At 42.3% G+C, this 12,034-nt stretch overlaps 1 protein-coding gene across 1 annotated transcript in view; it reads right to left on the reverse strand.

Moving 5' to 3' along the window:
• LOC308117923 (carbonic anhydrase-related protein 10) overlaps nt 1-12,034 on the reverse strand; it is a 256,609-nt gene that overhangs the window by 143,528 nt on the left and 101,047 nt on the right. The gene's annotated exons all lie outside the window — the stretch shown is intronic.

Below are 12,034 nucleotides of genomic sequence, written 5' to 3' on the forward strand. Positions count from 1 at the left end.
CAAGAAAAGGAAACAACCTATAATCAGCTACCGCATGAAGCCAGATACTTTAAGAGGATGTCAGCGTTGCATCTCAGCCAGTCATCTTCTTATGCAGGGGAGGGGGGGGGGGGGGCACAATCACCACAAATCAAAGTCCCATCATTATCGACTCTCGCACGAGGCAGCTTTTAGCAACGATATCTGCTGCAACCCTCGAGCAGCGTTTTCCATTTAGGAGGGAGCATTACGCAGCGATGACTCACTCAGATTGTTTTTCGCTATGCAAATTCAAGTGAGATTTCAAACAAAAGTGGAAATAATCTCAAAATATGCAAATTCCCCATGAATCGGAAGGCGTAAACCGACAGCGTGAAGCCAAAGCTAAAGGCTTGGCACGTCAACCAGTCCTACGAGGCTGGAAGCCGCCCCGGTGGACACGCTCTACATCAGCGTTCACGTCGAAGCCCAAGTCCAGGAAAACAGGTGGCAGTGTAATTATCACCCTTTCTAGAATAAACACAGTGTTAGATAAGGAGGCTGTGCACATTTCATGGCGTTTCCCCCACAAGGAATGAATATCGGCTAAAAAGCTTTTTTTTTTAAAAAGTACTTGAGAAGACACAAGTGAGCTCAGAATCGTGTTGTTGGACTGCTCTGGGAAAGACGTCCATTATGTCTATGTGGACATGAGCATCCCGGAGGTGGCGGCTCCTTCCAGGCCCTCAAACCTTCATCTAGAGGAACCATATGGGCGACGCCAGAGCAGCTCCAGGAGCTTTTCTCACTCTTACCAAACTACCTTTAGTGACTAAAACCCTGATACTTGTACCGGTATTGGTAGTTTGAGGCAAAACGTAGATGTACTGTGTAAAAAAAAAAAACAACAGGCAGAAGCTGTTTTTAGATTTTGGAATAAGCTCCCAGAAACCAGACTTTACACACCAGTACTTTCACTGTAACTCTCCTCATTCTATTCAGCTCTGCAGCTTTAACTCAATTAAACATTTACCTCCGGCGTTTTATCTTCATTGTTTTATCCCTTTTTAAATCTTCTCAAGCAATGTTTTCATGATGTCACCGTTTTAAGTCACCTTTACAGTATCCATTGTTCTTTTTTTGGGGGCATTTTTCTTTCTTTTGTGAAGTACTAGTGGACTTGTTGCTAAAAAATTTAATTTGCCCTGCCTGGTAGATTAACATTTTATTTTTAATACTGATTTTATTTCAAATTGAAATCAATTTTTTTTTTTTTTTTAAAGTGTATTTATGGTTTGAGTCTGAGGATGTACTATGGAAAATGATTCCGATTTTAAAAAGGATTTTATTGGATGAGATGACCATGTGCAATATGTGATATTTTTTTTTCTCTTATGCAGTAATGGCCTCAATCTGTGGGTCAAACACTTAATTGTGTTCAGTTTTCTCTGCTGCCCCTCCGTGGATAACAAAACCAGTTAGATTATTTATTATTCTATTGACGTTACAAGTATTCAGTCACAAGTACTCAGTCACAAGTACAAAGCCCCTTCAGCTTTAAGATTCAATTAAGAGCAAAAAGAGCAGAATATATATTTTTACAAGGTTTTAAGACGCCTTGCTGGAGGGATCCAGCCCACGTTGTGTTCTTGGCTTTGGGGTGAAGTTTTATAATGTACAAATTACTGAGTAATAATAATAATAATTGCCAAACCAAGTGTTTCAGTACTGTTGTTTCTAATGCAAAGAGAAGTTCTTTACTGAGAGGTGAGTGCAATGCTCTCGTTTGGCCATCAGAAGGTTTAAATCAAATCTCTGCTCAGAAGACGATGGTACAGTAAGCATCATCAAAGACCCCCCCAACATGTGTTGAAGCTTCACCTGCAGCTTATGTATTATTTATAGAAGCTATACAACTAAATTGTCTCCCCTCCCCCCCCCCCGCGAATGCCCTTTAAAAGTCAGTGTGACCATCGCCACGTCTCGGATCGCTCTTGAAAACCCAACCAGACTGAAAACCTTCCCGTCAGACTGTAGATACAGTGTGGTGGCCGTGCTACAGTCATGGCATACAGTCAGGCCTCAATCACACAACACTGAGTCACACTGCAATAAAAAAGCTTATTTTGCCAATACAGCTGGAGGTGGGATTTATACGAGCTGTCAATACTTTGACTTTATCGCAAAGAAGATTCTAAATGTACACATGCACTCCCCGGTAAATAGTAAATACATTGCTTTATGCAATATGCCTGAACAGTTGACCTGAGACATAGTGTTGACGCTGACTTTCACAGAGTCGATCGCACACCAGGGGGCGAGTTGCTGCTTTTACTTGTGTCAGCAAAAGGCGGTGGAGTCAGCAGCAGCAGGCGCAGTCGGCTCTGGAATCGTTGCAAGCCAACTCCGGCAAGCATTTCAACGTTTCCACCCGCCGCACCAGATCCTGTGATGCAGCGGGCCACTCGGGGCTTACGTGGCGCTCGTCAGAAAGCCCCGTGAACCGCGACGTCTGACCGAAACGCAGACGGAGTCCCGAGTGACTCGGGCTGAGTTTTGAGAACGGTATTGGTGGCAGCTGAAGCAGAAGTCAGTTTGGAGTGTGAAAAGGCCGTCTTTCTCCAGGATAAATTAATTAATTAATTTTATTTCGAACATGTATAAAAAAATTTTTTAAAAGGTACTTATTTGTACATACAAAAGAAAGAAAAGGTAAAAAAATTTAAATAAACATAGAGCCAATACATAGCAAAACACTGCACATTGTTCGACAACGTAGTGGGAAGAAGTACAAAACTTTTTTTTTAATTTCCCACCCCTCATTACCTATTTTTTAGTTTATACATAGATATCTTATAATTAAAAAAAAAGAGATCTTATAATTATATAATACAGCTATATAAATATACCATATATACCTTTTATACATATCCATAAAAAATATATACATATATATCTTTTATATCTATCTATCTATCTATCTATCTATCTATCTATCTATCTATCTATCTATCTATCTATATACTGTATATATATATAACGAACTGAAATCACAGCAGATGACTGAATTAGCTCACATGACACATCTGCAATACCCCAGAAACTTTGTTTGTGTACCTTGCTAAACCAGAAAAGGTAACGCGATCCAAAAACACATTCCAGTATATTGTGTCCTCCAGTAGCTGTAGGAGATTGTGTAACGCTGCATCACTTTTTAAATATTGGGTGGAGGGTTCATCAAACTTTCATGAAAAAGACTTTGATGTGAGTTCACAGTAACGGTGGGTCTTTCTTGGTAAAGGGCCTCGCTAATGGACCTACAGCAGTGAGAATCAAACAGTTCCTATCATCACACACTCACTAATTTGTCTCCTTGATTTGTTCTTCTCAAACGGCTTTTAATTGGATCTCTGATAAAAAAAATAAAAATCTTGTCATCACTTTGTTCTTGTTTCATCAACATCCACTGCTTTGTACAACTCAACACGTTAACTCTTATAACTGAATGTATTTGGTAAAGCTTCAGGGCTGCGATAGGAACAATCAGTAGAGTCGGTCACACTTACAATTAACAATTAAATACTAGATAAAAACTACTTAACTCATTTTCAGCAAAGGACCGTATTCGCATGATGCTGCCACCACCCTGCTTTGCTATACAGACATTATCATACCATCTTGTTCTCGGAATCGAACACAGTTCCTGTCCACGCCAATAAAGTCTGTCCTTTGTTTGTTTTTTTTAACCAGCAGTTAATTTGATGTGGCCACGGTACCAGAAAAGTTTACTTGATGGACACTAATGACATGGCGTTCCTTCCTCACCAAGTCTTTCTGGCTTGGGAGAGGCAACTGTAGGAGTCCTGCAGGTTTCAAACTTTTTTTTATTTTATTTATTTATTTATTTATTTTTTTTACTATTTCCAGTTCTCGAGGACATTGTGCTCCTGGGAAAACTCTGAGCTTTCAAAATGGTTTTGCAGTGATGCCCTGATCTGTGCCTTAGCGCAGTTTCATCCTTAGAGAGTTGCTGGGTCTGTTTGGCTTTGTTTTGCTCCTGCCTTACGCTATGGATCGTCCGACTTCATACACACAGGTGTGAGCCTGACAAAGCTACAACCACTGCATCCGATTTCCCAGAAGGTCTGAAGAGGAAACAACTGACCGGAGTTTAGAACCCCACCAGAGACGCTGTTTTTCTAGGTTATGGGATGGACGGTGCGAGCTGATGATCTGCACTGAAGCCTACTCAGTGGCTGTGCTCGGTGTTTTTGTGTGTAACCTTTCTTATACGTGGTGGTGCAAGCGATTGCTTTGGCCTTTCCGTTTCGATAACTCATAATTCTTTGTGTAATTTTAAGTTTGGTGTCTGTTACACGTGCTCACGACACAACATGTACGTCACTTTCTGTGCACACTGAATGATTGTTGTTCTCGGTGACTAAAGAAGCGTAAAGAGACTCCGGAGGGACCAGGCCCGGAGACAATGACGCTACTTAAGGCCCCGTTCAAACGGCAATGAAAACACATTGCGTGTACAATTACATTCATATGCACGGATGAAGAAGTCTTGTTACTACGGTGACTGTCAGCGACCCAGAAGAATATGGACTGGGAGTCATGACATTCTGGAAGACACACTGCTGTTATTGTCCATCGACTGAGCGTGTGCAGAAGAAATTTCTACATAAGTTTTGCAGTTTCCCTTGAAATTGTTGCTGTGAAAAGGCCCTTCGTCTGACTGAGCTGCAGTAATGGGATCATTTCTCACCTCAGATCAATGAAACATGTTTCCCCGTATCATGTTTCTCTTTAAACCATTTTAAATAACATTTTTTCAAGACTCCATGATCTTATTTAATATGCACACACACACAAAAAAAAAAACAACATTACGGCTTTTGAAGCTTTTGTTGGCTCTACAGGGGAGTCGGCAGGAGAAACTGAAAGAGGATGATTTTCTCTGAAGATTCCTGGAGCTCAGTCACGTTCCTGCAACAGCACCAGAGGGAAAGTCATGACGACCCTGTATGTGCGCCACATTGTGTTTGCGATGTGAAGGAACGAGCGTTTGGTTTTTTTCTTCTCTTCACTTTTGTTCCAGATCCTAAACTTCTTAAAGGACATCTGGTTCTTCATTCACTCTCCGTATGTGGGGAACAATCTCTCAGACAACACAAATGAATTATCGCTCCAAATTGTTTTTGCGCCAATCTAAGAAAGTCCAAATCATGTTAAGTCCTCCCTTGAAATCAATAGAGTCTTATCTCAATATTATCATTGGAACATGTTTTTTTTTTGTTTTTTTTCCAATGTACATCTCTGGCTCGAGGTTTATCTTTGGGCAGCAGTAAATGGTTTTAGTTGTTATCAACAAAGCTCCAGAAACAGAAGTACTAGTAGGACTCTACGTCTCCTCGTTCCTTTAAATCAGCCTTTTCGGGTTCGCAGCCGAAACTATGACTATGAGTCACTAAAGCCACGCAACAAACAAGCACAAGGTCTTCGCCAGATATCTACAATCACTATCTATCTTTCTCAGGAAGAGGAATCCACCCAGAACGGTGGAGACGACTGGAGTCATCATTTGTTAAAAGGCAGCGATGAATTGGGGAGCTCCATTTTTCATCCGGGTCAGGTCATTCCAGAAGGACGGAGTGAGAAAGAAAGACCTCTTCTGATGCAGAATGCCTTCGCAAAAATGACAGGAAATCCATGTGTGGAAATAGGGATTGGAGTGCGAGTGAATCGATCCATTAAGCCCGCTGCCCCATGTCGTAAATGTACACATAATTATTAGGCGCTGATAGATTCCTGAATGCAACTACTACGACGGCGAGGGACATCACTCACTGCTGCACAAGCAGCCATGTCAATAACACACACGCACACACACACACACACACACACACACACACACACACACACACACACACACACACACACACACACACACACACACACACACACACACACACACACACACACACACACACACACGCACACACACACACCTATATTTCACTCGTTGGTGGCCACTCACAGGCATTGGAAGCACTTTCATTTCTTATTGGCTGGCTGTAAAAGTGGACAGGGATAGATGGCGTGGCCTTTTTGCAGATGCCAAACCGAGTAGATGTGCAACGCAATGTGCAATTGAAAAGGGCAATTGAGGGTAGGGTGCTTCTGTTTTCATGTCATTTTTTTTTTTTTTCTCTCATTAAAAAAACCTTTGATTTGACATGATGGAATACAGTTGGGATATGTACTTCGACAATAAAAGTGCACACCTCTTCACATGTATTAAGCACTAAATTCCTGATTTACTCTTTATTTTCCCGCTTTAAATCCTACTCAGGAACAGAGATAGCCTTAATAAGATGTCTTCATTCTGTCAACTCGATATGGATGAAATGTTAGAGTAATAGTCTTTGGGAAACAGGAGGGAAGTGGAGAAATGTAAAGAACACACGCACGCACGCACGCACGCACGCACGCACGCACGCACGCACGCACGCACGCAAACATGCATCCTCTACATCAATTTCTTGGCCGAGAATCAAGAAAAGTATAAAAAATAAGCCTCCTTTTGTAAATGCTGATGAGGAGCCGGGCTGCCGTGGGGGTGGGCGCCACACTGAAGGAGACCAAGCACAGCTTGGGGGATAAATGCTTACTTTAGCAAGTGTGGAAACCAACATCTTAATGATAATGAATGTCTGAGAGCAGCTTCGCAAGAGCTGTCAGACTCTGCAAGCTCTCAATTTGAAAGACGGAGCCAGGCGCCGCGGGGTCCATCTTGTTTACCCACTCGGGGGTGGGGGGAGTTTATAACGGTGAACACAAATAGGTATTGCTTCATACAAATGCTCTGGGCAGGAACCAGGAGACGTACATTCATAAGAACATTGTCACTGTTATGTTTCTGAGGCACTGGGAACTTTTTTTTTTTTTTAGATGTTGCTATAAGACGTCATCAGTGAACATATAGAGCGGGTGAGGGTGGAAGGGGTTAATCCCATAAGATGAGAAAGCATTTTTCAGTGGGTCAACAGTATTGACGCGACATTCTACATGACGTACGGCATTTCTGAGGTGGTTCGAGACCAACGCGGGGCAACGCTGTTTAAGAAAATGAGCATCGCCGCTGTGCCGGCAGCAGGTGAATAGAGCTAAAATAGAGTCTTTGTGTTTGTTCAGAAATTCACTGAAGAAAATGACTTGCACTTAGTTGGAGGAAGATAATAAATTATTTAAAGTCAATGGGATGTGGCCCTCTGCTGTTAATTGGATGCTGTTGTTCACACAATTTGGCTTGGAAGTGTTTAATCCTTGTTTTTGTGCAGATTCAAACCACAACCTTAAAGCATTCTGTCTTTGGTTGGTAGGTTTTATGTGCTCCAGTAATTGCACTGCAAAAAAGAAATAAAAAATAGCTCAGATATAAGATATAAACACTTCATTTGAGAAGAAATTACTTACAACTACGTCAAACTATTTGTCCATGCAGCAAGTCAATTTTGCTTTATAAGAAATCTTGAAATAAGATTTTTAAATTTAGAAATCAGATTAGCCTTTAAAATCAAGGACTAAGATAGATAACACAAAAAAAAATAATACATACATTTTAAATCTTGGCAAATGATTTGCAGTTTCCTAAAAAGCAGATGACGAATGTTCAGAAATAATCCGGTGGACTTGTCTTCAGTGTGTGTGTGTGTGAGGTTCCTTGTTGAAAGTGATGAAGGTTTCGTTTCACTTTTAGGTTGATGCCCACAAAATGATGTAAAAAAAACTATATTCCTGAATGATTTGCCTCATGACAATGTCTTCATCAATGCGTTCATCATATTACTTATTTTTGAAGTGAGCAGTGGTTCAGTTCATCTTGTTAAATCTGAAAAAAAAAATGACATGCGCAGCCATTTCAAGTGACATTAAGGCCCAGTGTACATAACTTTTCAAATGAAAATACAAGGTTTCCATTTTAAGAAAGTTTCACAATTACGCAACGACTCTCTGAAAACGATGTAGTTCGCATGCCAGACAGGGGTTGGCGCCGTTGTTTTGTTTTTTTTGGTCATTAAACCACACAACCATACGAGAAGAGAACAACACGCTATAATCATTAACAATGGGAGTACGGAGACGTTCGTATGGACAGATGATGATTGTTGTTACGGTGACTATTGTTGGGATCTCGCGAGACCACAGAAAGTTGGTTCATTTCTGATGACAGACGATCTTCATTTGTCATGATATACAGTCATGACATGTGAAGTCTGACTCAGGAATCTGCCTGAGCGTCACACCCAGCAGGGGGTCCTGCAGACACTGCAGTCCCATGGAAATCCCCCCCCCCCATTTCTGCTCAGAGGACTCTGACTTCCCCCATGCTCTCAGCTAGTCACCGATTGGTGGAGGCTCCCAGGATTCGACACCTTCGAATTCCCCCCACCCTTACTAAAAGCCTTTTGGAGAGATTCTCTCAGAAAAAGCTTTGCTCCTGCTCTTCGACGGAGGAGGTGAGCTGCATCCCAGCGACTCAGCTGTAGCCCAGCCTGCCAACAGCCAACAGCAGATCCCTGCAACCAAAGGTCTCAACTCCTCAACTCCTCTTCTGACCGACCACGAGGGTCGGACCTTCCCTCGGATCCAGAGACCAGCACCCAGCGTCTGATCTCCCATCAGCCAGGGAAAACTAACCAGTTTCAAGCTTTACTGTTCATTCTGGTAATTGGAATTATTTTAACTATTAATTCAAATTCCTAATTAACTGTACATAACTTAATTGGCTATCATTTCCTGTTAAGCAGATCGTGCTCCCGAGGTATCTGATACAGATCAGATTAAAATGTCAATAACCATCTTTGATTAATTATTAATCATTATCGATAGCCAAACTGCAACATGAATGGTACCATGTGCCGGAACTCACTACATAAATGGTACCTAGTGATCCTTATGAGGTCAGAAATCCTTACACTGTCAAAATAAAAGTACCAAGTCCCAGGAGAATATGTACTGGCAGTCATGACACAACGGAGGAAACCTTTTTTCCTTATTGTCCATCTACTGAGCATGTGCAGAACAACTAGTTACTACGGCCGAGGCAGTAGCAGCATTTCAAAAAGTTGTGTTTTCAGTGACTCCCACCACCGTTGCAGCCTAAACAGAAACCCAAAACGCCTTCCGTTTCCACTTGAAAGTGTTGCCGTGTAAACAGAGCCTAAATTAGTCGGTGGGAACTTTCAGCAACTTCCCAAATTCCCAGTAAGAGAACAATAAAATGTATTTCCCCCCACTGTGAAACGGGAACGCTCTACTTCCCTCCGTCTGAGCGCAGCAGTCGCTGCTGCAGGTGAGGCACTCCGTGTCCTGCTGGAGACTTTTATCACCCGGTCCGCAGCAGTCTCATTACCACACTTCATCAATAGCCCGCTTTTTATCAGCTGTGGCATTAGCGCTAATGGGGCTAACACCAGCGCTGCTGTCGATGAGCTGGACCAACCGTAAATCACAGAGCAGCTATTACAGGCAGGACGCTGCCGGAAACTCGGGACGTCTTTCAAGATACACACACACACACTGTATTGAGTGAAGCTGAGCAGACACATTAGCCTGCGTTAGACGGGGAGATGGAGAGACACTGGAAGGAAGTGTTAGCAGTAGCATTAGCTAAGATTGGTATACGACGCTGGTATTGACATACCAGAGAGGGAAAATGAATGTTTGGTGCAGTTAAACTCTAGAATATTAAGATTATACACCTTTTCCTCATAGCTGCATTATTCAAATCGTGTGGCCTCAGGACCTCCATGCTATTGTCCCTCACTCATACTGCAATTCACGGTATTACAATAAATATAATGATTTGTCTTTTGTGGCTGTTTGGGAATAAAAAAAAAAAAAAAAGAAGATTTACATTTAAACAACTCTCCATATTTTTCACTTCTGAAACACAACTTAGTGCTAATGTTTTACAATAAAATATGTCATTATTGCAGCAGGTTGAATGTGTGGTTGAAGCCTGACACGCTGTAATGTGCACTAGTTTTATGTTTAGAATGCATATCATCAAAAATGCTGTGAAATGGTGTTTATCAGAGTCCAGGACCGCATATCTAATGTGTTGTTAGTTTTGAGGTTACAAGAAGAAATGTGGTAAAATAAGAGTAAAATGTGTGTCTCGTGTTGATGAGGGAGTCAAACTACATTAAATAACACTTTAACTTACAACCGTATGCAAATAGCAATCAGCAGAATTTCAGCAACCATAAAAAAGGGCTGTATATTTTTTATTTTATTTTAGTGGAAGCTGTAAAGAAATGAAACAATGCGATTCCCTCAAAGCTGTGATAGAGAACATTTAACAGCTCACACCTCAGGTTTTCTTTCTGGAACAAGTGTGAACGAGACGATGAGAACTTCCTGCCAGGCTTCCTGCTGATATCTTCTTCAGAAGTGACAATGAGATTGACATTTGGCAGCTCTTTGCCAAAATCCGACGACTTCCTTGTGAAGTCCTTCTGAGTATTTGTGACGTTCCCTCAAGGCTTTCTTGACTGGGTACAAGTCTAATCAAATTTGTCTTCCTGTGACGGGGAACATCTGTGCCAAATTTAAAGTAACTCCCCGAAGCTGTTCTGGAGATGTGGCATTAACATGGATGGGACGAACAGAAAACCAAGAGCACAATGCCTCATGGCTGCCGCTGCTACTGCGGTAAAGACATTTTATTCAAAGTACATCCAATTTCATCTATAAATTAGGCCGTGGGGGAGTTTGGAAAATTCACTGACCGAGCAAAAAAAAAAAGATTAAATTTTATCATATTTTGGGAAACTAATCAAAAACATGTGATTTTATTTTTTTTTTTTTTTAATGAAAGGAGGTGAAATCTGAATAATCTGGGCAAAAGCCAAAGATAATGACAGCAGTTATTTTGACTGAAAGTCAGCAGGTTCTATCTTCTAACTTTCCAATGTCTTCTGACTGCATACTGGACCACCATGCACTCGTGTGTACTTGATGTTTGATGTAAATTCCCAATGAAGTGGTATTTAGTCCAGCCTCTAACTTGTACGCTGTAAATGAAAGGGAAGCGTCAGCTGCAGCGCCACGCGTTTGCTGTGGATCCTCCAGGGAACCCGGGCAGGCAAGTCGAGCCTGCTTTTTAGCAATCAAATCGAATTCCCTCCTCAGACAGAGCAACATTTCCCCCAGTGTGCTTCTTGCTCAGAATTACACCAGGAGTGAACGCAACCTCAACTTCATGCTCTGAGACTGGAGCAGGTACATTTTGCTTCCCGCTCTTGATCTGCCGTGTGAAACTCTGCTCCTTTCCCACAGCCGCCTTCAGCTCGAACCGCTTTCAGGTTAATAAATTATTAAAACATCAATTATACGTGTAATTTTCCTTCTTCTTTCTTAATTTTCCAGCGCTGCTTGACCTCTAATGTGAAAGCCGCTACAAAAGGACTTTGTAACACCCTGCATTTGTCACAGCCAAACGCATCAGGAAAATTGCACTTGAACGTGGGGGCGCGAGCGCCTGAAGGCAGCGCGGATCCAGAGAGCGCGATTGAATGTGCACTCTTGGGGAAATGGCGGGTGACAGTGGGCCTTGTTTGTGCTTATCCTGCGATGCCGGGCTAATCCTGCTGGCCCAGCACAGCACAAAGGCCTCATTAGCGGCGGGCCAGCCAACAGAACAATAAACATGCCAGTCAAGCTAACTCCCCCTGTCATGTTGTTAATGGTCAGGGATATACAAGCTGGCGGCCAGCAGAGTCTCGGGCACTTGGGGGGCGGAATAACAAACAGAGTCGCCCGGAGGTGGGAAGGGGAGCGACGCTCTACTGTAGAGAGTAAAAGAGAGATTCTTTTTTTTTTTTTTTATTTGACTCAGGTGTTTTTGTGGACAGAGGCATCGTGGGACGGCGCTTGTTAACTGTCGATCAGATGTCACGTCAGATTTCTCAGGGATCGAATGGAAATTAGTTCTCGGTGAGCAGACAGGGGCATCGATGTGTCTTAGCAGTCCGATGAAGACGAGTGGACCTGAAGCCGAGCA

This window comes from Lipophrys pholis, assembly GCF_963383615.2.
Source record: "Lipophrys pholis genome assembly, chromosome: 1".
In the NCBI taxonomy this organism is placed as follows: domain Eukaryota; kingdom Metazoa; phylum Chordata; class Actinopteri; order Blenniiformes; family Blenniidae; genus Lipophrys; species Lipophrys pholis.